The sequence below is a fragment of the Rhopilema esculentum genome, chromosome 20 (genome assembly GCF_057945365.1).
Source record: "Rhopilema esculentum isolate cy_ngs chromosome 20, ASM5794536v1, whole genome shotgun sequence".
NCBI classification, from domain to species: Eukaryota; Metazoa; Cnidaria; class Scyphozoa; order Rhizostomeae; family Rhizostomatidae; genus Rhopilema; species Rhopilema esculentum.
The window spans coordinates 11,768,587-11,794,583 of record NC_142834.1 but is presented as its reverse complement, the minus strand read 5'-3'; the positions used below and the strand labels follow the sequence as shown (position 1 = coordinate 11,794,583).

General features: G+C 37.5%; 1 protein-coding gene across 6 annotated transcripts in view; it reads left to right on the top strand.

The window, feature by feature from the left end:
* LOC135687712 (A disintegrin and metalloproteinase with thrombospondin motifs 6) overlaps positions 1 to 25,997 on the top strand; it is an 82,961-nt gene that overhangs the window by 27,178 nt on the left and 29,786 nt on the right. For 3 of the 6 annotated variants that reach the window (XM_089114599.1, XM_089114598.1, XM_089114600.1), the window contains 3 exons: positions 5,647 to 5,679; positions 12,178 to 12,322; positions 23,562 to 23,705. The gene's annotated coding sequence lies outside the window, so the exon portion shown is untranslated. Of the gene's footprint in view, positions 1 to 506; positions 522 to 5,646; positions 5,680 to 11,615; positions 12,323 to 18,859; positions 19,909 to 23,561; positions 23,706 to 25,997 lie in introns of those variants that run through there. The other 3 variants (XM_089114601.1, XM_089114602.1, XM_089114604.1) reach the window with 3 other exon arrangements.

The following is a 25,997-nucleotide window of genomic DNA, read 5'->3' as shown; positions in this document are numbered from 1 at the left end:
AAATCTATTGAATCGTTTCAGTCAAACCTGTACACAGTCTACCAAGGCAGACTGCCTAGAATTTCGTTGTTTGTGTGTTAAACCGGTAATGTATGTATAATTTGCTTAAAGAAAGTTTATGAGCTACAGATTCAGAATCTCGCTGTTATTCGTACAAGAAATAAATCCTTTGAGAGTGGTTTTTGTCTGATCGCAGTTGCTGGCAACTGACTAACTTTTCTTCTACCAGCAAGAGATGACAAAAGGCCTCACTGCCTCCCCACACTCAATGTCTTTATTCAAGGTCAGGTTTGATCTCAAGATTACTATTTTTCGCCGCAGGGGATTATAGAAGAGCTACTGCGAAACACTATGCTGCTATTCCGAATTTTTCAGATTAGGCGCTTGATAAGAATAGCCTTGAAAGAGCAACAGCAAGCATGTCGAAAATTTGAGCAACAAACTTGTTGAATTTTCCGGAGTTCATACGCAAAACTCAAAGAGAATCACTCTGCAAGCTATTATGAACAAAAGGTTACCACGTGAGTGTTTCTGCATCAATATTTTACTAGTAGTGCCATGATTGCAAGTTTGTTATTTGATGAATAAGGGTATGCACCTTTAAACAGAGCTGCGTTTTATTGAAGACATTTCGAACTCAAGAGCAATAGCCACAGAAAGATGCTACAACAGAACGATTCCACTATTCCGCGTATTTTGTTAATTACTAGCTATTCAAATTTGAATGGACCTTAGGATATGCCACATCATATCTGGTCAGATTTCTACACATGGTCAAAATTCTTGATATATCTGCCTAATTTCAACTTATTAGACACAACTCTTTTTGCATAAAAGAAAATCACAGCACAGTTTGTATATATGGATGGATCTAATTTGTCTTCAATTATATAAAGGTATCATGCTCTTAAAATTAAAATTGAATCTTTGCAAAAACCAAAAGGAAATACTTTGTGGTCGTGAGGAAACATATAGAGCGCCACAAATTCGAGTGTAGTCACATAGACCACTCCTTTGGTCTTAAAATACTTTTTGTTTATGGTTGGAAAGTTGGATTTAACATCAAAGTAGGCCTCAAAATGTTCCAATTAACCACGGTTTCGTGACATGATCGCAAAAATGGCCTCAGATCTGCATGCGTCCTTCATTAATGATACACACACACACACAAAGCATTCCAACTTGCATTTTTCCGAATTTCGAACTGACATGCTAATTACGTTGATTTCTATAGGATTTAAAAGAGTTTTGTAGGTTAGTATTTTAAGGAGGCTTGAATGTAAAACCAATTATTGTACAAAGGTAGCCGCGAAGCAAATTTTCCTTTAGTGCCTTTGCACTGTTATAAGGATCCCATAAGGATACTTATCTTACTGGGGTATCAATCCGATGCCTGTTTAATACACTGCAGGTATTGTTAATCTGATTTGTTGCAGCTTCTTCTGCGTTTAATTGGGTTGTCTTAATTCGTGTATCGTCATTCCGATTTATTAACGTTTCACATAGTGTCAGGGATCGTAAAAATATTTTTTGGTAGACCTTCACAACATTATTTAGCATAAATGCACCATTGCTCTTAATGCTTCTTTCATCTTGGCTGATCTTTGAAAAATAGAGAGAGAACGTTGAATGCAGAGTCTAGAGAGAGGGTAAGAAGAGAGAGAATCCCCCCCCCCCTCTTAGAAGTGGTGAGTTTCTGAATTGAAGACATATAAAGGACAAATTTTTCAATAATAACAAATTTGCTGATACAATATAAACAATTATTTTTCTGTCTATCATCGGACACCTATCATAAAATAGTCTGAGACGCTTAAGATAACAAGTTTATCAATTTCACAAGTTTCATCTTCCACCTCCCTTTGCGTTACGCAACTATAATTATCATTATGTTTACTCTTGACTGTAGTTCCATTTTTCTCGTATATTGTTATTCCAGTGTCGACTGCTTTTTCTTGTGATGTGTTTTAGATAAAAACAGAAGGATGTGCAAGATAAGGCTCTTCTATGCTTTAAAAAACAACGTTGCATTTAAATCGTTGTTTTTCGCTGTATCTTCTTTTCATGTGTTTGGAATCTGAATATGAGTACATTGCTACGGTAAAACAACAGACAGATCTTGAGCATTACTTCCAGCGAATTTGTTCTATAGAAGAAACCGCCATGAATCTTTTCATCGTAGTGCTTAAGCGACATGTCCAGAATGAATACGTACAGAAACACGCCTGATGACGAAACATGCCTGATCGTAGGCTTACGAGTATGAATATTTTGTGTGGATTGAAAAATCTGTTTTACAGCTCGGAAAGTTTGTCAATGAAAGTTTTTAATATAAACAGTATTAAAGAGAAAATGCTGCAAAGTCCCTAACTCTTTATACGTTTTAACTTGATTCACATTTTTAAACCCGTATCATCTCCCAAGAATCCTTATTCATACGCAGTGATTGATACTGTGCGAAAATGTATCCTCGTTTCACGTCGTTTCTGTTTCAACCTATCTATATTAAGTAAGACCTAGAAATTGTACACTTCATTGTGTTAGCAAGTCATTATTCTCCAAATTTTTTGGAAGTCTCTCAATTTTTTGGGATTAAAAATTCAAACCCTGTACTTTATCAGCTTATACTTTGCAGGCTCTGGATGTCGGATTGCTTTTATCTAACTAGGTACAAAGTCAACTAAAGGCTTTTTTATTTGAGCGAGTTAGCATTACTGTAATACTCCGTTTGCATTGATAGATTCCAGAATTGCCCAGAGCGAGAAAGTCCTGGTGTACCAGGGCCGTCGCTATTTATTGTGCTCAAGGTGGGAAGGGGGAAGGGGGAGGGGGAGTTGCTCAGGTACTGACAATCCAAGACCCCCCTAGTCTTCTGGAATGTCAAGTCATGCCATTGTTGATAGTAAACCAAAAGAAGTTGTTTATAAAAGGCATATTTTGGGCAGTAAGCTTTCTCTCTAAAGTTGTTCTTTTTTCGTACAATTAAAAGATTTCTTTAAATTTTGAGCCTCGTTTTTTTATATTCTTGCTCTTATTATTAAAAACACATCGATAGGCAACAGTTTCTTCCCTGTGACCATTTTAAGAATTCTTTCTCCGTGGGTCAAGAGCCCTAACCCCGCTGAGCCAAGTAACTTTAAAAACTGTTTGCAATTAAACTGAGCTGTGTGGTCCAGGTTCTCAACCTTGGTTGGATTGGAATATGTGCAACTAAAGTTGTTTCAATGAGGGCGTGCCATAAAGTGTTAGAACTGACCTTCATAATCTGCGCTAGAAATCTTGATGAAACTTTTTTGTTGAAAAGGAGTTGTTTTGTCAAGTTTGAGAGATTTGAAAACCTCGTAGAACATACCGTATTCAGAGTATTTAGTTGTCTGATTGCATGGGCAGCGCTAGAGGGGGCTGGGGGGCTTAAAATATCGCATAAAATCATAGGCATAAAATATCCGCGAAGCATTTATCTATTTCCGTAAAAAGAAGTTCTATATAAGACAAGACAAGTTAAAGTAAAAAAAATACAATATGGCATTTAAAATATAATTTCTTGTAATATAAGGTTTATTAGCTTGAAGGAGACTTTTTGGCTGCCAAAACAGTAGAATTTTGCCATGAAATTAAAGACACCAGGAAGAATGTTCAACACAACATTACGCCTAGCTTTTCTACACCTCCTGTCTTTCAAAAAGCCGCTTGGAACTTTATGATTAGTTAGATTACTGATTGCTATTTTGTACCTGTCTTTTATACAATATGCTTTCCTTCCTTTCTGAATTCTTCTACCATTATTCATTTGAAGTCAGATAACATAGGAAGACGAGTTGATTAACCCCTTTCCGTTGCCAAGAAGCTCATATCAGAAAATAAACTGAAATTAACCATAATAGAACTATGAGGATGCTACACGCATTGTTGTAATGTCCCTTCTAGAATTAGACATAGCAACATGGTGGCAGATGGTAGAAAGCAGAAAATTGTGTTATAAAGCTTAAAAGGTTCAGTTCAAAACATTATGACAGCAAAACAAAGTGATAAAAATCTAGCAAAATATTTGGCGGGGGGGGGGGGGTAACTGGGAAAAGAGCAAGAGACCTGTTTTACATTATTGAAAAGAAAACTATTGTCCTGCCTGCTCTTGTGTAATAAATTTTTTATCGATTTTTAAAAGATTTATGTGGACTCTAGAAGGGCTACGCCAATGCTTGACCTCATAGGTGCTGTGATACTCTCCTTCTAAATGTTTTGATAAGATATGCTAAGATAAATCTCAGATGAGAGGAATGCTCTATCGTTTGCATGCAGGCAAGACATGCAGGTCGACATTCAATGGGCGGCTCAGCTCTGACGTAATATGACGTAATATGTCCCCACAGGAATACAATTCTACAATATTGATTGACCGTAAGGGGAGGGGGGGCTAAGGTTCCGTTTTGCCGTCCTTCATTGCACAGACTGGTTTAATACCTAACATAAAGCTGCTTATAAATTGCTTGAATCAGCAAATTTATAGCGGGAAGGTAAACCTCTTGTATCATGGACGAATATGGGAACCAGTCTAGTTTACACATTCGTAACAAGAAACATGGTTGCACGAGGACTGAACCATGTCTTCGGGCCACCTCCTTGACCAAAGAAACGAGGTTATGAAAAATTACATGTGATTTCATTGTAACTCCTCCTACTGAAATATATTTCACAGCTACTAATGAAAAGAACTTATTCAAGGCCGTCTAACGAGTCCTAGTAAAATCCTAAGACACTTCCAATGTTGGAAGATATCAATTGAAACCTCAACAGAAAGGTTCGTGGAATCCTTTTTGGAGAAATGTTTGGCTTGACACAAAAGCACTTATTGTCGAGAGAGGTTAAGAGCGTGGCACTTAACCTGTCAGTGAAACTAATTTCCCAGACGCGATTGATATACTAGATGACTGATAAATGTAGCCACTTGCTAAACCCATTGATGCCATACACAAAACGGTTCTTTATGAAGGAACTTATTAATTTGACTTGAACTGGCTAAGCCCATCTCAAAGAATATCTCTATTCTTTGTCAGTCACGCATTATAAAATCGATTTGCTGTAGAAGCATTAATTACCTTTTGCAGGTTTGATCGATCAAATAATGACCATTATGTAGCTAGCTTTGCTGGGCTTACAATTCAGGGCCCACGCCGCGAATTCGAACGTGGAGGGGGGGGGGGGGGGCAAGGCTAATGAAAATGGGGGGCCAAGGCTACTTTCACCTTTGATTGTAGCTTTGAAATTCCCTGCTTCGCAGAAAAGTGGAGGGGGGCATAGCAACCCGGGCCCCCTGGTGGCGTGGGCTCTGACAATTGTTTCAGTTTTCCAAGTTGGTAGGTGAAAATATAACTGAATAGATGCCATTTCAAAGGAGATGTCAGGGCGTGGTTCCTCATCCTCTTAGTGAGATACATTTAATAGTAAAACCTTCTCCGTGGTTTGTTTACATTGGCTTCCAAAGCTAAGGTGTTGCACATGAATATGACTTGAATATAATCGACTTAGTTAAACTGTGAATTATGTGTAATACTTTTAGTTGATTATTATTCCAAAAAGTAAGGGTATAACATTATTCACCTCAATGATATTTGTCTCAATGATAAGTCAATTCGGTTTCTGTTTCAGATTACAAGGAAACTTTATCGAACACAGATTAAGGTTGGTTCCATTGATTCCGTACAATGTTGATATATTTTCAACGAATGATATTTCTAATAAACACTTTTTGGACATTGTTCCGGAATTCTTTAAATGCAGACCAAATCGCATCTTGCACGAAATGGTGCATATTTATGTGTGAGTGAACTGTTACGACAATACTTTTTATGACGAGAGAAAATCTCACAGATCGTAGTTTTTTGGAGATAGTTGTAGTGATTGTGAAACAGTTGTAGTGTTGAGAAGAAAGGGGGGGGGAGGGGAGAGGAGGTGAATCAGCCTTGCGTGTACATCTCTGTTTGCCTAATTTAATTGGTTTGGTTTTGTGATATTTGGCTGCTGTTCCAGTTAAGAAGTGGGTAAGGGTAAGAACACAAGATTTTTAAGCATTTCTAAACGAATCTTATGTTCTCCTTCTCTTGCAACTCTTAATTTGTTCTTGTCATAGCTTAGATTCCGCAAGAGAAACACACACATTAATTCCAGTTGTATTGAAAATTGGTGCTCAACTTGTCCTCTAGATGATTGCAATGTAGGAAAAATGGTCAGAATCTTTGGCTTCTTGTTTAACCAAATGTCTTAGAAACGTGGGCGAGTGTAAAGCAGATCTGAAAAGGCTTTTAAAGTGTCTTAAAGATGAAATGATAGATCTAAGAGCTACTACCCACAAATAAATCTGTTGCAGTATTCAATATAATTACGGTTTTTACAGCAAGAGAGCTCCTTTCACAAATGATGATGGATATTCTTCATCAACGCGGCTTTTTCACGTGCCTTGATCTTTGAAGCCTTTATCTGCAATCTGGAATTCAATCTCACTAGAAAGCTGCATAAGACCTGATGATAGGAAAGTCCTGAGTCACAAACCTCCTTTTTTTATCAAGCTCATCGCTCGATTGCTCTTAATGCTTCAATAGGAATTCTTGTTGGGTTTGATGTAATACACTTTGTTAAGTACTTAGTATAATCCGACGTTTTAATACATTTAACAGGTGTGAGGTTGGTACGACCACGGAGGTAAGGCTATTAAAGAAGCAATGTGAAGGTTTATAAGTCTTTTTCCATCTTCTCGTATGGTATAAAGAAAAGATTGGTATCTTATGCAGAGAACAGATACATGTAGGGCTATCGTAAGGATTCTCAGACCTTAAAAAGCTGTTGCTGGAGATTATCGTTTGGTTTGCAAGTCTTTGTAAAGAATCATTTAGCTGTAGCGTTTTGATAAGATTCCGCTAATGTGAATTGTTCCATAGAGTTCGTTCTGTAAACTGTTTTATAGAGTTCAAGGTTGATACTGAGTCTGGCCTCCCTTTCAGTCCATCCCGAAATGCCCAATGATATATGGAAATGCCCTCTTGTTTATAGATTTTCCGAATCTGATATCAGAGACTTCCAGTCTTGCTTTGCATTGAAATGGGGGTCTAATGCCCCCGTGCCTTCTCTTGTATACCCTGGTAGTTCTTGTCATCTTCTGCTTTCCACTGTCTTGTTAAAATTGTGTTGCTCTGTCGCCTCCTTTTCAATTGAACCTCGAAGCCGTTTGAGCACCTTCATTTGCCGCGTTTCTGCGGGTCTTTTTTGACCGAAGGTTTACTTCTAGCTAAGGTGGCCTTATCATGGTTGGGAATTGTTTGACTTCTTCATTCCTGCTTCAACAGTACTTTCAACTTGCTAAATGCTTGCATATTCGTTTTCTTGAAAAACAAACAACGGACTTTATGGCGTCCTGCACTGTTTATCCAGTCTACTTGCCCATTCTTTCAATTTTCGTTTCCATACTTTTACTGGATTTGCGTATAGAATTAATGTATGAATTGGGATTATCATTATGTAAACATGTAAACATCACAGGTATTCAAATGGGGATGGCTCACGAGCTTCCTCAGACACGACAATTAATTGTACCGTGTGATGCTTCTGATACTATCTTTTGTCACCTTTATATGTCAGCTATATATGTCACCTATATATATGTCACCTATATATATGTCAGCTATATATGTCACCTATATATGACACCTATATATGTCAGCTATATATGTCACCTATATATGTTACCTATATATGTCACCTATATATATGTCAACTATATATGTCACCTATATATGTCATCTATATATATATGTCACCTATATATATGTCACTTATATATGTCACTTATATATGTCATTTATATATGTCACTTATATATGTCACTTATATGTGTCACCTATCAGTTAGGGACACAAAGCTACGAAATTTCGAGTGTAATTTTGAGTGAACGACTTTTCTAAGGATAGTTTTAGATTACTTTTAGGTACTTCGATGAAATGTGCAGTTTACAGATTCATCTATTGATGGTCATTAGTAAGTTTTTACTAGTCATGTTTTACTAGTTTTTACTAGTCAAAAGAACATTTCGTCTGACGTATTGAATGGGATAGTCAGATATTTGTGTTTTAGATTAAAGTTCTCGAGCAGAATTATTCACTTCGTTGTCACTAGTCTAGAACAGGGGCGGATCCAGAGCAAACTTGAAGGAGGGGCAATTGGTAGTTGGGGCGCTGAAAAATTTTTAAAAATTGATGACGAGAGTACGCTGTATACAACAATTTCAGATCCATTTTCGGAATTACCAACATAACTTTGAGGTAATCCTTGAAGCAAATTAACCTATCGGTCTCAGAAACTTTTTCACCTGATTCTCATTCTTCAAAAGGGGCGCACACTTTTTTAAAAATGGGCGTTAGACTTGCTTCAACTCGTTGAGGGACGGGCAACTGCCCCTAGTTGCCCCCCTATCTTAAATCCGCCACTGGTCTAGAAGGTAATTAGATAGTAAAACTGGCATTGATGTGCGATTTTGTTCAGACCTTCTTCTATTAGAGCGAAGTTTATCGCCAGTAGAATGTGACAGAACGAATAAACAAAATACTCTGTTACATATCCAGTATTCCTGTGTTTAGCCATTGCACTCTTTTTTTATAAGAACCAGTAAATTTAAGTTCAGGCTGACTGTTCTTAATTTTTTCGAAAATCTGAGGCTGGATTGCTCTAAATTTGTTTTTAAATTAAGAGGGTGCAAGCAGTGCTATTGCTAGCTTTTTCGCTCTAAGGAGGTGTTCAGGCCTCATTTGCCAACAAAGTGAGTGAGACAGCCTTAATTTGCTGACAAATTTGAATATTTACCGTAAAAGCACCCAAACATCGCTAAAAATCCTCGATTTTGAGAAAAAACGTTGTTCAAAATTGCATTTTGCAGAAGCTCAGCCTCAGCTTGTTCTTAATTTGTTCTTAACTTTTGACCAGTTTTGAGGCTCGTGTTTTTATAAAATTGTTCTTATAAAAAAAGAGTGTAAATTCTAAAATCTTTTCCCCTCCTTTTCTCAACCCACTGGCTTTCTCTATTTTCATACTAAGCCTTTTCATTCCCCCCACTGGGTTCCATATCCCCCGGTACTTGAACTACCCCCACTGGGTTCCATATCCCCTGGTACTTGAACTACCTGTCAAGAGCGTTCAATAGTCTAGTTAACAAAATTAGCGTATCCGAAGTGCTAGTGTATGGTCGAAGAGTCTCGATGTCAACCTATTAATACTCAACATATTAAGTTAACATCGGAAGGGTATTTGATTAAGTGTTATTAATTGCGGAATTGTGTAGGAAATAGCATGTATCTGCAGAAAATAATGAAGAATGTGTCATATTCCTTGAATTATTTTGGTACCAATTTAGTGTTTTTCTTCCTTTTAATCGCAATAAAGTGGGCTTGGAGGAAGCTGCTGCTGCGTAGGGAGCTCAAAAGCTAAGCGCCCATGAGTGTTGGCAAACCTATCTGGTTTTAGTACTTACTTATCCCGCACCTCGACACACTAGAATAAGTAGGGCAGCCAGAAAGGGACGCCAATGTAATTAAAGAGGGATTCAAGTTCAATTAGGTCGTATAGTCAGTCGTCTGATAGATACGAGTAGAACTACACGTATCGAGATTCAGTTACATTGTTGCTGTTTAAGGTTTTTCATAAGACATGGTACGACAGACATTCCAATATATCAAAAGAGATATCGCAGATCGTGTTTGTATGAGAACGAAAATAGATTCAGCCTAGTCAGATATTGTAGCAACTTTTTAAAGAGAATGAAGACACCCTTTACACCCCACAGAATTAGAATCTGAAATGGTTATAAATTTTTCGTCACCTTGATTGACCTAGTTTAAAAACCTAATGACAGGCGATAGATTCAGTTCGTGACTGATATTCTAGGTGGAATAAAAATCTAAGCAAAGCGTCAGTGGCGTAGCGTGACCTTTCTTTCTGGGGGGGGGGGGGGGGGGGGGGAGAGATGCAAAGCCATAATTCCACGACATAAATTATTTTGTTACATTCGGCATAAACATTTTTTGTTATAAATGTAATTCTACCGATTGACATCCCCCACACCCCCCTGCACGCTACGCCCCTGCAAAGCGTAGTGGGTTTAGATGCACACTGGCTCAATTTAGATGACCTATGTAACTTCAATGATGTCAAGTTAAGTTTTTCGAGGGGCAAATTACTCCATGAAAATCCCGCACGCTTTTGGTGGAAATTCTATTGTTTTATCTGAAAATCCCTGGAAATCCTTTTGTTTTCGTGGAAATCTCGTACCCTTCTTTTACGAGTGAATTGCCCCTCGAATTTTTCTACGTGACAGATAAAGAACATTTGTAAAAAGCTCCATGCAGTAGATTGTAACTAGAAATATTGTTGGCTATTGTGTACTTGCATGTTCTAAAACTTTAAAAATTTCTAAAATATGTTCGGTGGAAGTTTACGCCTTTATAACAAGCCTTCAAAACATGACACAGGGGATGGGGCTGTTGCTTGAAATCACAAATGCAAGTCGTTTGACTTGAAAATACCTTCAACTTTTGTTAATCACAAGACGTATTTTGGTATGATGAAGTTGCCAAAAAGTGTCGTTACGATGAGGCGAAAACCTCCTCCTCTGTACAGTTAAACTGGTGTTTTTTATTATCAATGGCGTTGGTAGAGTTACGATTTCTTTTGTTTTTATTAATCAGATCGGCAATCTTTTTCTATATGTATGGTGCATAAATATGCCTTCGAGGAGAAGTCCAGGATAATTCTCAAATACTATGAATAAAGATACTCTTTTATTTATTTATTTATTTCAAGGTTTTACATTAGGTTTTAATTCAGATCTAATATAGCTATGCTCTGTTCAAATTTATTAAAACATTAAAACATAAAATTTTTGTCGGAAAATCTAAATTTTACGTCCCTCCTATGCATTAACCTATCTACAGCACTTGCCGGACGATATAAAACAGAACAAAATTGTGAGATTTGTAAGCGACATTCTTGGGGTTTCTGGGACCTTTCAATTTCAGTCAAGAATATCAGTCTTTTCTCGGGATTTTCTGCTTGGAGGAATATCAGTCTTTTCACTACCCATAGTTAAATGGAAACTTATTTCCATAAAAATGAGTTCTGTTTTCAGGAATCTTCTTAATAACTGTCTTTAAACATCATTATCATTGCAACAAATTATTCTTAAGGAAATTGTGTACTTCATATTTGGAACATATTTAGATACACATTTGGAACAGAAAAAGGAGAAGAATCTAACGTGCAGCTAAGAAAGAGTTTGTTTAGGAAAGAAACATGATCAGGGAAAGGTAGTCACACTGGAAAATTATGGGGCCAAAAGTCACTGTGCACTGTGTCTCCATAAAGAATGCAAACTTATAAGAGTTGTATTTTTACCGGTTGTAGAAGTATGTTATGTAGGCTAAGGTTAACATTAATATAGCTAGCAAATAAATTTAGTACCAGAATGAAAATATAATAGTTTGATTGTTAAAAACACGACGTTTCGAGCATGTACTCGTTATCATCGCTTGGTTACTCTTGATAAAGAGTACATGCTCGAAACGTCGTGTTTTTAACAATCAAACTATTATATATTCATTCTGGTACTAAATTTATTTGCCAACTATGAAGTACCACACGCAACGTACATATTTTTTTAAGGTTAACATTGGTTAACTGTAAATGTTGCCTTAGCTCTTCGTTTTGGAAATAAGTTGATGCTGTTTGTTAAATCTCAAGAAATTCAAAGGTGGACAAAAACATTAAAAATAGTTGTTAAATAATGACAATGGAGCAACTTCAAAATCAAATCAGTTATTGAGAATTACTAGACAAGTCGTTGATATGTACAGAATCTGCAGAAAATAGATAAATACCATCAATAATCAATTCCACATTTTCTGCCATTTTCTGTAAGCAGTTTTTGTTTATAATCATGATTATCTAATCAATCTTTGCAGACACTTCCGGGTAGACAATGTGGTCAGGCTGCGGCAAAAGCGCTTTGCACCTATATTAGAAGACTATCAGCTCCTTTCCTTTCGTCTTGTGAGATGACCGATGACACAATCAGTCTATTTTGAAAAACAAAGAACAGAATCTGGCCATTGTTCTCCTCTCTAATAAACTTTTCCTTTGCAGCCCCATCGCGCCCTGTGTTGAAGAACTTGACAAGCCCATCCAGACGTCCAACTGTTTATACTCTGTCGGGAAACAGAAAGACATTTGGAGGCCTTTCGACCAAAAGTCTGTTGAACGAAACTTTTGTTTGGCAAGGACCCAAATGGTAAGTTCCACTATTGTGCCATTTAGATCTGATTTCATTTTCATCAATGAAAATTGTACGTTTTAATTTTCCACCAGAAGATATAAAACAATTGGGATTTAATTCTGATCCGAGTTAACGTCAACAAGGAAAGTTCTTATTGAACAAAGCTATTTTCCACGAACTCTTGAGAGTCAGTATAATGTTGCATTTATATTTACAAAGTATCTAAACAGCTTTATGCTTATATTTATGTAGAGAAATGACGAAATAGGCTATAGGCTATCAACTGTACCAAGTTTCTCACGAGACTTAATGTTTGCAAGCGGTAGAGCGGTAGACAATATCGCAGGGAATCTCCGACTACCCATGGTGTGTGTACTATCACCCCTGGACCCTGGAGATTAAACGATTATCTGGTTTTTCGATTCCATTTCACTTCTTTGGAAATTTTAGCCTTCTATTTCGACGTGGTTATCCAAGTTGATTCTGATATGGGTGTCTGCTCTGTTATTGAAACTTTGTTACATATTGGCTTGCCTGATCGGCACTCCAGGGATCCATTACTGCAAATTAGTGACAGATCAGTGTCAATTATTGGCACTTCAAACAAATCAATTTTTCTCTTGATTAAACAAACTTAAGCAATAAAATATCATCACATCCAGTGCAAAAACAGATTCGTATATGGCAACAGGCAATCTTAATTATGAAACATTGCAGCTCTAACTAAACAGGCTTCAGAACATCTAACTCGTTTTCCACGATGAGGTTGGATTCAGACACATGGCAAGCCAAAACATTCAGATGAAGTGAGGAATATGCCTGCACAGTAGCAGGCAAAAACCTACTGCACTCATTACCAGGGTAGGGATGTGTTAGTATAAAAAGAACAAGGGGGAACCTCGCGACAATTTTCTCAAAAATGATAGCAAAAGTAGGAAAGGGCTACTTTTTAACATTTTCAAGTTCTACTTTTATGCTCATACCCATGCTTTACAATTCTGCTCTAGGGGCAATTCACTCTTGAAAGAAGCGTACGAGATTTAAACCGAAACAAAAAGATTTCTACTGATTTTCTGATAAACGATAATGTTTCTACCAAAGTTGTACGAGATTTCGATGGGATTATATGCCTCTCATAACCCCTTGTGCTGTATATGGCTCTCTTACTCTCCCTATGATGTCCCCGTCTAATTTTATTTCTGCAATAAAAAGCTGTGACATTCTTTTAGTAAAATCCACATTGATTGGTTTTCTCGGTGCACGACACTTTAATCCAAGTGACCAACCAGTGTTAAAATTAATTTTCACCACAAATCCCTCGGTTGTATACCAGTTATCTTGTGGCTTTTCAGAAACAGAGGGTTTTCTCAGCATTTCTACAAGGGCCAGTCGTTTTCACCAGGTAGCCGACCGTGGAGAAGCATTCTCTTGAAAAATGTTTAAAAGCTCCCCAACTGTTAGAGAACAGTAAGTTTTGCAAGCTTGGGGTGCCTCTACCCTGTAAGAGCTTTTTAGAGCCCTTTAAAGCGGAATGCACTTTCATAACGTTGCCTTGTTCTTTGACATTGTGCAACGTCAGGATTTGCATCCCCCAATCCCAATGCAAATTGCGGTAAACACCTTTAAGTATAGTACAGGCAACTTTTTCAAGGTACCCTTATCCCTTCAGTTATGGCAGCGTGGTTTAAGTATCAGAAGCGCCGTACCTTCAAATCCTTTGACCGGCAAAGGAACTTGTCCAACGCTAGTTACTTATCGACCAGTATAATACAACCATACCATGGTTTTGCGGAAAGATATATTCTTCAGACGCAAGTCCATAGAAGTATGTTGTTCCCCACAATAAAATACTAATGTATTCATATGCACAAGCTATGTGGGTGTTGAATGGAATTCAAGTTCACAGATGCCTTCAAATTTAAATTCCAGAAGTATTGCAGTTAATGAAATACTGCTTACCAGTTAACTTAAAAAGCAATTGATATCCTTAAAGTGTTTAAATGTGGCTATAATTAAATTTGGACAAATGACAGTTTTATACCCAAAGACCAGGAGGATAAATATACTTAACAGTAAAAATTCCGCACCTCATCATTTGAAGCTTCAATAGTTTCCCCTATGTTGTAATTTCCAGATTTTGCTACAGTAGTAAACTGTCCACAGAGTGTTTGACACGTTTGCGGTAACTTGAAAAGACTTCTTCATTTCTTGGTGACTGCATAAGCACTGACATTACTAGCAGGGGAATATTTTGGAAAACCAATAAAATTACTCCAACCAAGCAATTTTTCTTGGCTTAGGCCCTCCATTGTTGGAAAACCCCTTTTAGTGGCAAGAGCCGTCATGCCTACTATGTGCTGACCATGTGACTGCATGTTTTGAGCATCTTCGACATCCACAGCTATGATACTTTCGTTGTTAAAGATGGATTTTCTGTTGGGATATTTTTTGACGTCGGAATGCTGTTTTGTCTCAAGTCAATCTTAGATTCCCTCTTTGGCACGACATCCTATCCCCTGTTAGTCTAGGAGAATTTTTGCTGCCTATGTCATACTCGCGGTCATTATCGCGTGGGATGAAAGAAGCTCGCAGTGGTGCAAAAGGGGCCAGTTTCCCCGATTTTGACAAGTTTTTGTGGCGCACCAACAGAGCTACTGGCTGGCTCAACACTACTGCTTGTTTCCGTCAGTTGGGTAATCCAGATTCCCACGATTAATTACCGTTTTGGAATTAGTTGCACCTGAAAAACGACATCTCGGGGAAGAATTGCAAATGAAAATGGTTATGGTAATTGACAAAAACCCCAAGATTTAGGCACCAGATTAAAGATTTATGCATAAAGATTCAGCTGCAGTGAGCTGTAATTAGCTGTTGTTGGTACAATTCTGACCATTTGAAAAGTAAAGTAATTGAATGTTTTAGATTTAATCCCCAGTACCCTTAAAACTGCCCCAATCAGCCTGGCTTATGCCCCCCTCCTCCTTCTGAAAATGTGCTTCTTTTCGAAATTTTACCTCTTTTCGAAAAATTAATCTCATTTAAAAATGTACCGTTTTTACGAAAATTGACCTTTTGATTCGACTGCCAAATAATTTGGACTATCTCTTATTCAAAAAAAATAATATCTTCTTTATAATCAATTACGTTGCGGTCAACTTTTGATGATTTCTATATATTCTGCATTCCCTTCGAAGTTAGAAATATATAAATAAAGCTGCCTGTATTTCCAATCGCCCAGGGTTAATTTAAAAGCGTCCTTTCTTTTTGATGGGATTTATTAACTTGGCTTTGTTTGTATCACAACCCTATTCATAGATACTACTATTGAGGAACTTTGTCATTCACACTTTGAAAGAGGTAGTCCAAAATATCCGCTGCTGAATTTTAACTCCGGAAATAATACATGATTCATATTGTTAGCACAAGAAATATGTAAACAAAAAGCTCCAGGAAAATTGTTATCAGTTTTAATTATTTGGAGCTGAGCGTAATTTGAAAATAAATTAGAATCGACAGAGTAATCGAAATATCTGGTCATTTTATGAGATAAGAAAGGTTGTTAACTTTTATGAGAAAAGTTAGTTAGTACGTTTAAATTATAAAACAAAAGGGTAGTTTCAAATATACAATCATAGTATCGTTAAACAGTCTTTTTAGTTTTTTTTATTCCTGACAAAAGATAACTGGTGAGAGTGGCAGGGGAAAAAACTACTGCATTGACATCAAGAATTCAAGAAAATTGATGATTGAATTGCAAAAAGTTTCGACTTTGATCAAAATTCTAGCGTTTTCAAGTTTTTATCTTTCTTCAAAGTTTTTTGGATCTTTCGTTCGTATTTCTCTACATCGTCATAAAATTTTGATAGGTACATTACATGAGTGACTGATGTAAACTTACTAACGAATAAGGCTCACAACCTGTCTATATCATCTCTTGCGTGCTAGAATAAGATTTCTAGAAATCTTGCCAAGTAGTCACAGAGGTGCTGCATTAAGACTGCGAGTTTGCGGGAAACGATGCGACAGCCGGTAACCGATTCAAGGATTCCGCAAAATACTTCCCGAAATTCGGAATAAAGTTGTCAAAACACCTTGTCGCCCATAAATCATGGCAAAGGCAAAAGCTGATGCTGTTGACAAGGTTATGATGATTATTATGTCATAAACTGGCCATGGTTTTTTGACATTGTATTTTGCTGCTGGTAGTGTTGATTTTGCTGAATCTTCTTTGGCAGTATTTCGTTTAACCACTTCTCGTGACTGCACACCCTTTTTATGGTGGCTAATAGCTCGGGCCTAAAATGGAATATCTTTTAAGCCTTGGATTGAGTTTTTTTCATACACCGCCTAAAGTTGTACTAAACCTGTTCTGATGGAGAACATTTTTTGACGTGAAATTTTGACATGTTTACATGTGTCTTGACTTGACATATTCCAATACAGCCCGCGGCTCAGGATTCGATTTATCAGCACGTTCCAGTCTCAGTGCTAGGCATATCCTTGCCTAAACATGAATTGATCGTGAGCAAGGGTGAGCCTGGTAAAATCGCCGCCAAATCTTGAATAAAAATCTGCTTGATTATCACTTCATTCATCGGTGCCTTTCCTTCTCGTGGCTCTTTTCCCGAGAAGAAAGAAGAGAATCCCTTCAATCAAGGCACACGACATGAATGTCATTTCAACAGTACATCTATATCATGAGATTTGACGCTCACCGCGTTAACGCTAATGGAGCTACGAAGGCATGGATATTCGAATATTGCTGCACAGCAGCTTAGGCACATTGTGGCTGCAGCTAAAAAGATAGCTTTTGGCTCAGCTAAAAAGATAGCTGTGTTTTAGGCCAACTCATTTCATATTGAGCATTAACCCGCTCTTTTCATATTGAACATTAACCCGCTCTTTGGAATCTTTATATATGTATTGTACAAACTTTCTACTTGACGGTTTTAAAAATTTGTTATATTCCCCAACACAAAGCACGTTCATGTCTTGGATATCAACTAGTTCAATCAAATTACACGAGCTAGGCCCGTATTAGTGTAGAGTGGTTTAAGCTTCCATCCAGTGGCTACATTGAATTCATGCACAGTCATTTTTGCTGCACCCTGTGCTAATAGCCTGCAACGATTATAGCATCGAAATTTTGGGTCACGTGCCTTTTAAGCAAGCCTGGTGAACGCCGATTTTTTTCTTCTAGTCTTCCCCTCTGTTTCTACTTTTTCGAGAGTCTTTTTTTGGCCGGTTCGTTTTTTGTTTTTGTCTTGTTCTGTGGGTTGAGTGCCTAACTGATTACTATAAATATCAGGACCTACGCCACAAATTTGAAAGTGTACTGGCTCAAGGCTAGAAAAAGTAGGGGTCCAAGACTTTTCCCCCTCACTGAAGCTTTAAAACTACCTCATTTGCACAAAAGTAGGGGGCATGGCCTCCCCGGTGGCGTGGGCCCTGAATATGACAGGTGTATCGGCCTAAATGATGGGAAAATTGAGCATTTCTTATTTTATGAACTGAAGCGAGTGACTTATCCGATACACCAGCGGCCATCCTCGCTTCTAACGGTGTGAAAACGTTCAAAAGCCTGATACATGAGAGTTAGGGTTTTGTTTTTCTGACGGAGCAACGCAATAAAGGTTTTAACGTTATTGTGTGTCGCTACAGAGTAATAAATTAAGTAATTCCAGAAAGGGGATCTTATTTGATCTTTAGAGATAAGAGATTTAAATGAAAACGTTGAATGTGTTGTATTAGGAAACCAAACGCCCAGGTAAAAGATTAGAAATCAATGCTTCGCGATTAAAAAAGTTCCTTTACATTTTGATTGGGCCGCAGGTTTAATTAGTTCTTGGTTTTTACCACGTTGCGTAGTTCTACAACGTTCCAAGCATTCTTTGACTTCACCTTGTCTTTAAGTACAGGTTTGATGTAGCTGTGAGATCTGCTGCGTAGATTACTCGACTGATTCATTGCACACAAAGCCAGTCTTCTAGCATCGTTGAATGCGAGGGTTAGTTCACTCTTGCAAAAAGTGTACGAGATTTCCACAAAAACAAAAGGATTTCCAGGGATTTTCTCATAAAACAATAGGATTTCCACCAAAGGTGTACAAGATTTTTATGAAGTGATTTGCCCCTCGGTTGAATGCCTGAGAAAAATCTGCCATAACTGTTGATTAATAGGGAATGTGAAGTCAGGAGAAAGGGCCTAGCGAAGTAACATACGAGTGCTTTTATTTTGGCACTATTAATATCGCTTCAAAAGATGTTCGTTTACTGCTACTTGAAATGTTTATAGCCACCAATCACGTTTTTAAACCGTCTTAACAAACATCTCGCTTATATTTACATGCTAAGCTTGGTAATGTTAAGTAATTTGACTAACTTGTTCTGAGCTCCCGCCAGCATAGAACAGCGAACGCAACAAGGGTACACAGAACAGTGGAATGCTATAATCGAGCACTGATACTTAGAGAATGAAGTGGATTTGTTCACAATGTGGAAACTGATCGATTTGCAATTTGTTCCGTCGTTCTTATGCTACAATAACTGTTGCTGAAACATGCAACGAAATTCTGATAATTAGACTTCTGAATGATATGATTTTATATAATTCGAATAAAGAATTTATTCTTCCACTGTATTTCTCAATCATCAATCCTATTGGGGCCAACTTTCAGTAGAGTTTTTGATAATTCTTGAAGTCCTCTTCTTTAAACAAAAATATTTCCCCGTTACGATTTGCTCTGTTTAGGCATTCTTTCATTAATTCGAGCTCTCAATAATTCGTACAGATCTTCCTGTTTTGGAAAGTTCTAATTATCGGGCAGAAGCTCGATAATGATCAAACTAACTAAAGTCAACATTAGTACAATGCTGTAACTCGCTAGTAAAAATTTTGTGAAGCAATGAATGACGAAAGCAGTAAATGACGAAAGCAATAACGAACGAAATGACTGACGAAAACTATCAATGACGAAAGCTATTAGTGACGTAGAATAACATTGGCTCAACATCCACTACGTCGTTAATTTCAAAATTGGTCATCAAGTCTTATCAAATCCAATTGGTATCCTTAAAAAGATCAGATACCTAGAGGAGAAATCAGTTTTAATGCTTGTTTGATAACCACAACCAACTCTAACCCTGACGCTTGAAATCAAGCTAATCACTAGCGTAAGGTCCGATGTGTTTGCCTTTTCATTAAGTTAGTACATTCACTTGAGCAAACAAGTCGGCCATTTGTAGAACGAGCTGGATTACCAAAATACCACGACTACCTTTTAAATGCCTGCAACTCCATTTACCTCTAGTGTTTGCATTGTATTTCTCTATTGCACTTTGTGGAGCGGGATATGATTTATAGCTTGACATTTATCAAAGGCAGGGAATTGCATGAATGTGTTACCTGACGTTCGTGTAGAGGTCTCTATTTGTATTGAAGCTACATCACTCTGCCCTTTGTGCATTTTTGTCATTTTGCTGCACATGAATCTGAGAAACGTGATGTCATTTTTCAAGATATGATTCTGCCTGTCAATTAGACGAAATCCCATAAGAGCATCCCATCTGGCTGGCATCGTACATAGTTTGCTACTGTTTGAGGTTTGTTTCTCTGCCTGTATAGGCAATCTTTGAGTTTTTAGAGAACCAAATAAGAACTTAGAAATAAGTAAAGTCAAGTTTGTGATTTGGAATGAGCAGCGGTACGAGGTAAAATAGGCATCTATCGCACATTTGCTGTTGCCATTAGCCAGTTATGATGATACATGATTTACGTGTCTTTAATTTCGCAAGAGTGTCTGTTTATCTTGTTAAGTAGCTGTACAATGAATGACATGACAAGAAAAACACCGCATTTTGAGGTATGAACCACATTGAATTACGTTTGAGTTACTTTGTCAAACTTAATGGCACATATTCGAAGCATCGATCTTTGTAAAAGTTACAAGAAAGGCATACACAGTTAAACTTTTTCAGTTCAATACAGGAGTTTCAAAACTTTCTTTTAATCTTATGCAGCTTGCTTGCCAGTCTCAAAGTATGTTATTTTGGCTTGAGCGCAGTGAAGTTCCACATTTGGTAATTAAGCACTTCTTATTGTACCAGAGTATCGGCGAGAAGTTTTAGAGAAGGGGTGTACGAGACATGCGAAGGAGAACGCGAGAAATGCATTCTTAAGCGAGAGTAAGTTAATGAAACATCACTTTATGCCCCTGAATTTTCTAAAAAATGCTTGAAATTAGTTTTATACTAATAATAGTTCCACAGTTGTAGCTCTGTGTTAACCGTTTCCTTATACAGCTTAGAGCATTTCGACAGGGGTGATGGATTTGGCATTGCATTGTTTGCAGCAACAATTCTTCAAGATCTTGCCCATTTTTTCAGTCACTTCAATGTTTTGTCTAGTTTTCGCTAAACGAATCCCCAAAGTCTCCTTTTCATCTTAGTAGTAGTATGGCCTCGCTTTATTGCGCCGTTCGTTAAGGTTGCCATTACTCGGCCCTTTGACGGCCATTTTAACATGTTGCCCGCTGTTCGTCTGCAATTGGTCCTCTTATGCAAGTCTTGACCATTGGCAATCTAATGAGATGAGAAAGCTCTGAACATTTTCGGAAAAACAAGGAGATAAAGCACCCATGAAAGAATTACAATCTACAGTGCTAATGAAATTTCGGCTTCCCGCGAGTCCTCTTCTTGCAGACGTTCTTGTCGATGATTAAACCGTGGTTACAGCTATGGAACCGCAGCGGCCATTTCTTAATATCGGCGATGACCGTATTCAAAGCTGCAATGATATTTGTTTGATTGTTTACAAAATGACGGAGATCCGCCATATTTTGTTCATTGATACCAAACTTGCGGCTGTGTTGATGTTAAAACGGTCATTTGCTTGTTGTGTATCTCTTCGGTGGAAATACAGCTTTAAACTGGTTTAGAGGTCCTACAAATCCGGCGCTTTTAAAGGAATTGTGCGCAGGCATGATTGGTTACTTGTATAATTAAATCCAAGCGTTGTTCTTTGAGGCTAATTAAGTACGGGTATGCTCAATTTCGCGCGTCGCAAAAATCCGTAACGAGAGTAGTGTCTGTTGCGCGTCATAAATCCGTTCGCAGAAAGGTTTGCATTTGTTTTCATAGGACAACGTCTATAACGTCGGCTTCACAATTAAGGCAGTCAATAAAGAAATCAACATTTTAGAGTATCTCACGCAACCTATACCTATGATCGGTAACGTCAAGAATTTTGCACAAATCAAATTAAATGAATTCTTTGCATCTTATGTATTTTATAACGCGTCCGCCATTGCTGATAATTTGAGCTCAGAGTTAATCTAGTGTGTGTTGTGCTTAAGCTTGAAAACGGTGACAAACCAAATTGCTGGGAAAATAACTTTGTAAGACGCACCAAGCTTCACCGAGCGTTGAAGTTAACTGGCCGATATAACGTTTCATTCTTTTTGGGAAGCGCACTTATTTTGCAAACCAAGAAATGCCTGCGCAGAACAAGTACAGATTTTATTGCTGTTCAGATGAGCTGTAGACGAGGAGCAGTGGATAGCGTGCAATTTCGGACAGAATGATTTGTTCTTGAGGTCATCTGAAATGCTAGGCAGATCTTGTGATGTTGAACAATCGTTAGCTTGTGCATCATACGAATGTAGAAATAGACATTCCAGATAAAGGAGAAGCCTTTTACATTCTTCTTTCTGAAATCATTAGTTCGAAACTTTTATTAAGCCATTCGAGAAACAAGATTATTGAATTAAGGTTAACCATCTAGTACTGAGCGATTTCTTTTTTACAAGCAGCCAATTGATTACTTTGTTTCCTTATTGCACAATGTAGCAACCATTCATTCTTGCGCATCCGATTTCACTGAAAAGCAATTTATTTCCTTTTGCATTCCACTGAAAAGGTCTTTCACATCTTGCCTTGTGTCATTTATATCAAAATGCTATTGCACATTAACTGATTGAAGCAGTGCCTTCATCTCCTTAGTGTCACAAAATTAGGACCATCACCGTGCCAAATCGTATCAAAGGGGCCGCCTCCACTCTCGTGGTTAGACGTAACTTGGTTAATTATATAAGCATAAAGAGTTCCAACGCCTCGTGTCTATCCAATGAAGGTATTGTTCGCAATCCGGTCGACATGACTCGCAAACTTCAAACCGAGACTTCCAGTTCAATTTGCACGTCTCTTTAAACTGCCTTAGCTTTCCAATGACTTTAACATCTTTCTTAAAACATAATGCTTCAGGTTTGTGTTCTTCACGAAAGGTTTTACGACTAAATATATAGAAGAGTTTTTGCTTTTAGGAATTCTTCTACTTTCTTCTACTTTTATATTTCTTCACCCTTTATACCGGGGTACACTGGAATATATTTACAAAATCACAAAGTAAATATGAAATACACCCAAGATTGTTTGAACTGTCGTAGAAACCTCGCTCGTTATTGCTGCTGCTGTACTTCATCGTTGCCTGTACAGACGTTAATGTTGTTTAAGAGCAATTTTGATTAGAAGATATCATTTTCTGTATCATACTAGTTTTCAAGCATCTGTAAAAGATTCCATGTGAAAATTCGTGTTTAGAAAAAAGAACCGCCACAAAGTAGATTATATGTCTATGATACCCTCTGGGTTTTCCCAACCAGGGACAAGAAGTAGGAGTAGATGAGGAGGCGACAAAAGGTTTTGTCTGGCATCACCTATTAGAAATTTTCCCCTTACTGTTGCACGAAACATTTTCTCATTATCTTTGCTGTTTTGTTCACACGTTCTTAACTTTTTCGCAGCAAAGGAGTTCTGTCGCCTTGCTTTTCAAATCAATAGCAATCACTTTAGCTCCTAATTATTTCTATTCATTTGAATACATGTTTTCCTTTTACTCTTTTTGCTGAACAAGTTTTAAGTTTTTTTAAGCTAGATATTGTACATAGATGAATCAGAGTGCAAGGAAAAGTCACTGGTTTTAATGATATAGAACGATTCATCTAAAGGGAAGGCATCGTTTGTATCGAGCTAAAAGCTAAATTGGTAGAAAGCACTGTTGTCTACAGTGGAAAGGCTGTGGAGTTGGTATTTCGGTATGGAGTTGAGAAGATATGTCAGTTCAAAAGTAGGTTAAGGATCTTCTGCTTCTCTCTGCCAACAATTTGCAGGCTAAACTCAGCGAGCGCTTAAAGTTTAAACTTACGTAGACAGAAACTGTAATATTGTGATATAAGTAATATTTTTTATATCATCTTCAGGTCTGAGGGGATTGCCGCTGCACAGGACTCATTTATTGCAGATGTCCATGTTACAACCGCAGACACAATTTGTGCTATAGTGTTTTCCAACTGAAAGAAGCTGGTCTACAACGAAGTGCTAGCTGTTGCAACATTTAACCTGAGGTGGGTAAATAATATCTTGTCACATTATTTTTTGCTGAGAAGGCAGTCAGTTGCCCATTCCTAGCTGTACCACCCAGTTTCTGTGGCTAGATTTATCAATCACCATGCATCAAGTAGTTGTTGCAAGGTACAACGAACCATTCTGCCTCCATCGTATAGACATGGCATTGCGACGGTAGGATTAAGACGGGCAATGACAGGCAGTCAGTAATCCAAATGCTATACGGCTTGTGGTTTATAAACGTCCTTGTGAATCGCATCTAGTGTGGGATTTTTTTTCATAGACAAAACTATCTAATATTGCCAAGATGGTTTTGGTCGAGACGCTGCCTAGGCAACCCTGATGACCTTTTATTGATCGTAAGCCAATTAAGCTGAGGTTTAAGCAGATACGTTCTAGTTTACAGTGTGTAATATAAAAAGTTAAAAACAGCCATATAAATATATATTTCATGGGAATTTGTTACAACTTAGAATGACACCCACATAGGTATTTGTTAAATTTATCAAAGCATGGCACCATTTTGTATTAATTGGCCAATGCTTCTAATGTTTGTGAACTAGAAACAATCATTAGCTCTTTCTTCGTTTAAAGTTAAAATTAGCTCGAGACTGAATAAGCGACATAAAGTCAACTTTTAAAGTGCCTTAGGTTATTGGCATAATAATGAGAGCCTCGTTACCTGTTTGTAACATGTTTTGTGTAAGCAAAGGCAACAGGGATGATCTACTTAAAGCCAGATGTAATGTTGGAAGACTTCATGGTTCTCCCGGAAGGCTTAATGCTTCTCATTAAGTTACCCTCGTTTTGGAATCTTCAGTTACAGAGTTCAGTATTGATATTTTCATTTTTAACATAGGTTATAAAGTTCTGCCTTTAATTTTAGCTTTAAAGAAAGCATTGATGCCTGTCCCTTCTTGACTTCGTTATGCCCGCCCCTCCTTCATTTTGTTATGCCTTCCACTCTGTTCCTTTGTGATACCTGTCCCCACCTCGGTGCTCTGCCTTTGCCCGTTTACGCCTGGTTAAAGTAAAAAGCCCGTTAATTTTTTTTACATCTACACAGAAAAATGGGGCATCTTTAATGTATGAGTTTGTAAACTTGCCTGTTTTCAAAAGAAATCAAAACTAACATTTGTCACTCTGATTGCGATCTATCTCGAAGATTCCAAGGAAAATAGACGCGTCAGTTCAAGGGTGTGCCCTAATACTAAGATCCACTTTTACTCCGTTGCAGCCCATCTGTCATTTTCACTGACGCTGTTACAGTGTATGGTACGCGTTTTGAAAATTACATGCATACAAACGTTTTATGCAAGTTTTTGTCGGTGATGGAGTGCGTATTTGCCACAAAACGCAATTTGATAGACCGATTATCACATTTGATGTGTCATCTTGTGATGTGGCTACACCTGGCTACGCCCATGTGTAAATGATACTCAAACCCTCATTAGGTATTGCTTTGTGTCGAGGGCTCTGGTGCAACTGGCTGCCTGCTTCAATTACATTTCTATACCATACCTTTCATAAAACCCGTTATATATGCCACTAGATTGCAATATAACAATAAAGCTAAAATTCCTTATTTTGTTGCATTATATGCCATCGAAGGCAAATCAGGTTACAAGGTTGTCATCATAACTTTCAAGCGTATAAAAGCGCAGTAACCCAAGGATTAAACACAGTTATTGATTATTTAGTTTTTATGAATTAATCTGTTTATTTTTTACGGTATCAAGACGTATACGTTCGCGTTGACTTCAAAGGTGCAAATGCAAAACATTAAGAGGCATTTCAGCTGAACTACATTTTGCAACCTTCGCTAGCATTGCCTCTTTTCAAGGAAACCTCGCACTGGTGCAACAGGGATTTGCCAGGCGCTGCTGCTTAATTTTTGCTAGATTTAGCGAATTAATTTGAAATTTTAAACCTCTGTTTATGAGCGAGAATTAAATTTTATTTCGTGGTATTTTGACCGTATCAATTTAAGATTGTTTCTAATTTTATTTTATGATAGTTCCAGCAAAGCCTTTAACCATGTGGCAATGATTTGTTAATGACATGTCAGTATTAAAGATGATTTAGCGAATAGGGCTGCAAAATAATTTGATATTTCAGGGCAATTTTCAATTTATTTCTTATAATGGCAATATAATATAATGGCTTGCTAGGATTAACGCTTGCTATATTTGAAAAGGTTTATTTTTGCTGTTGAATTCAGATCTACAGCAAAGTGTCAAAAACGAGAATTAAAAAATGATAGCATTCAGGGAAAAGTGCATTTGTATGTG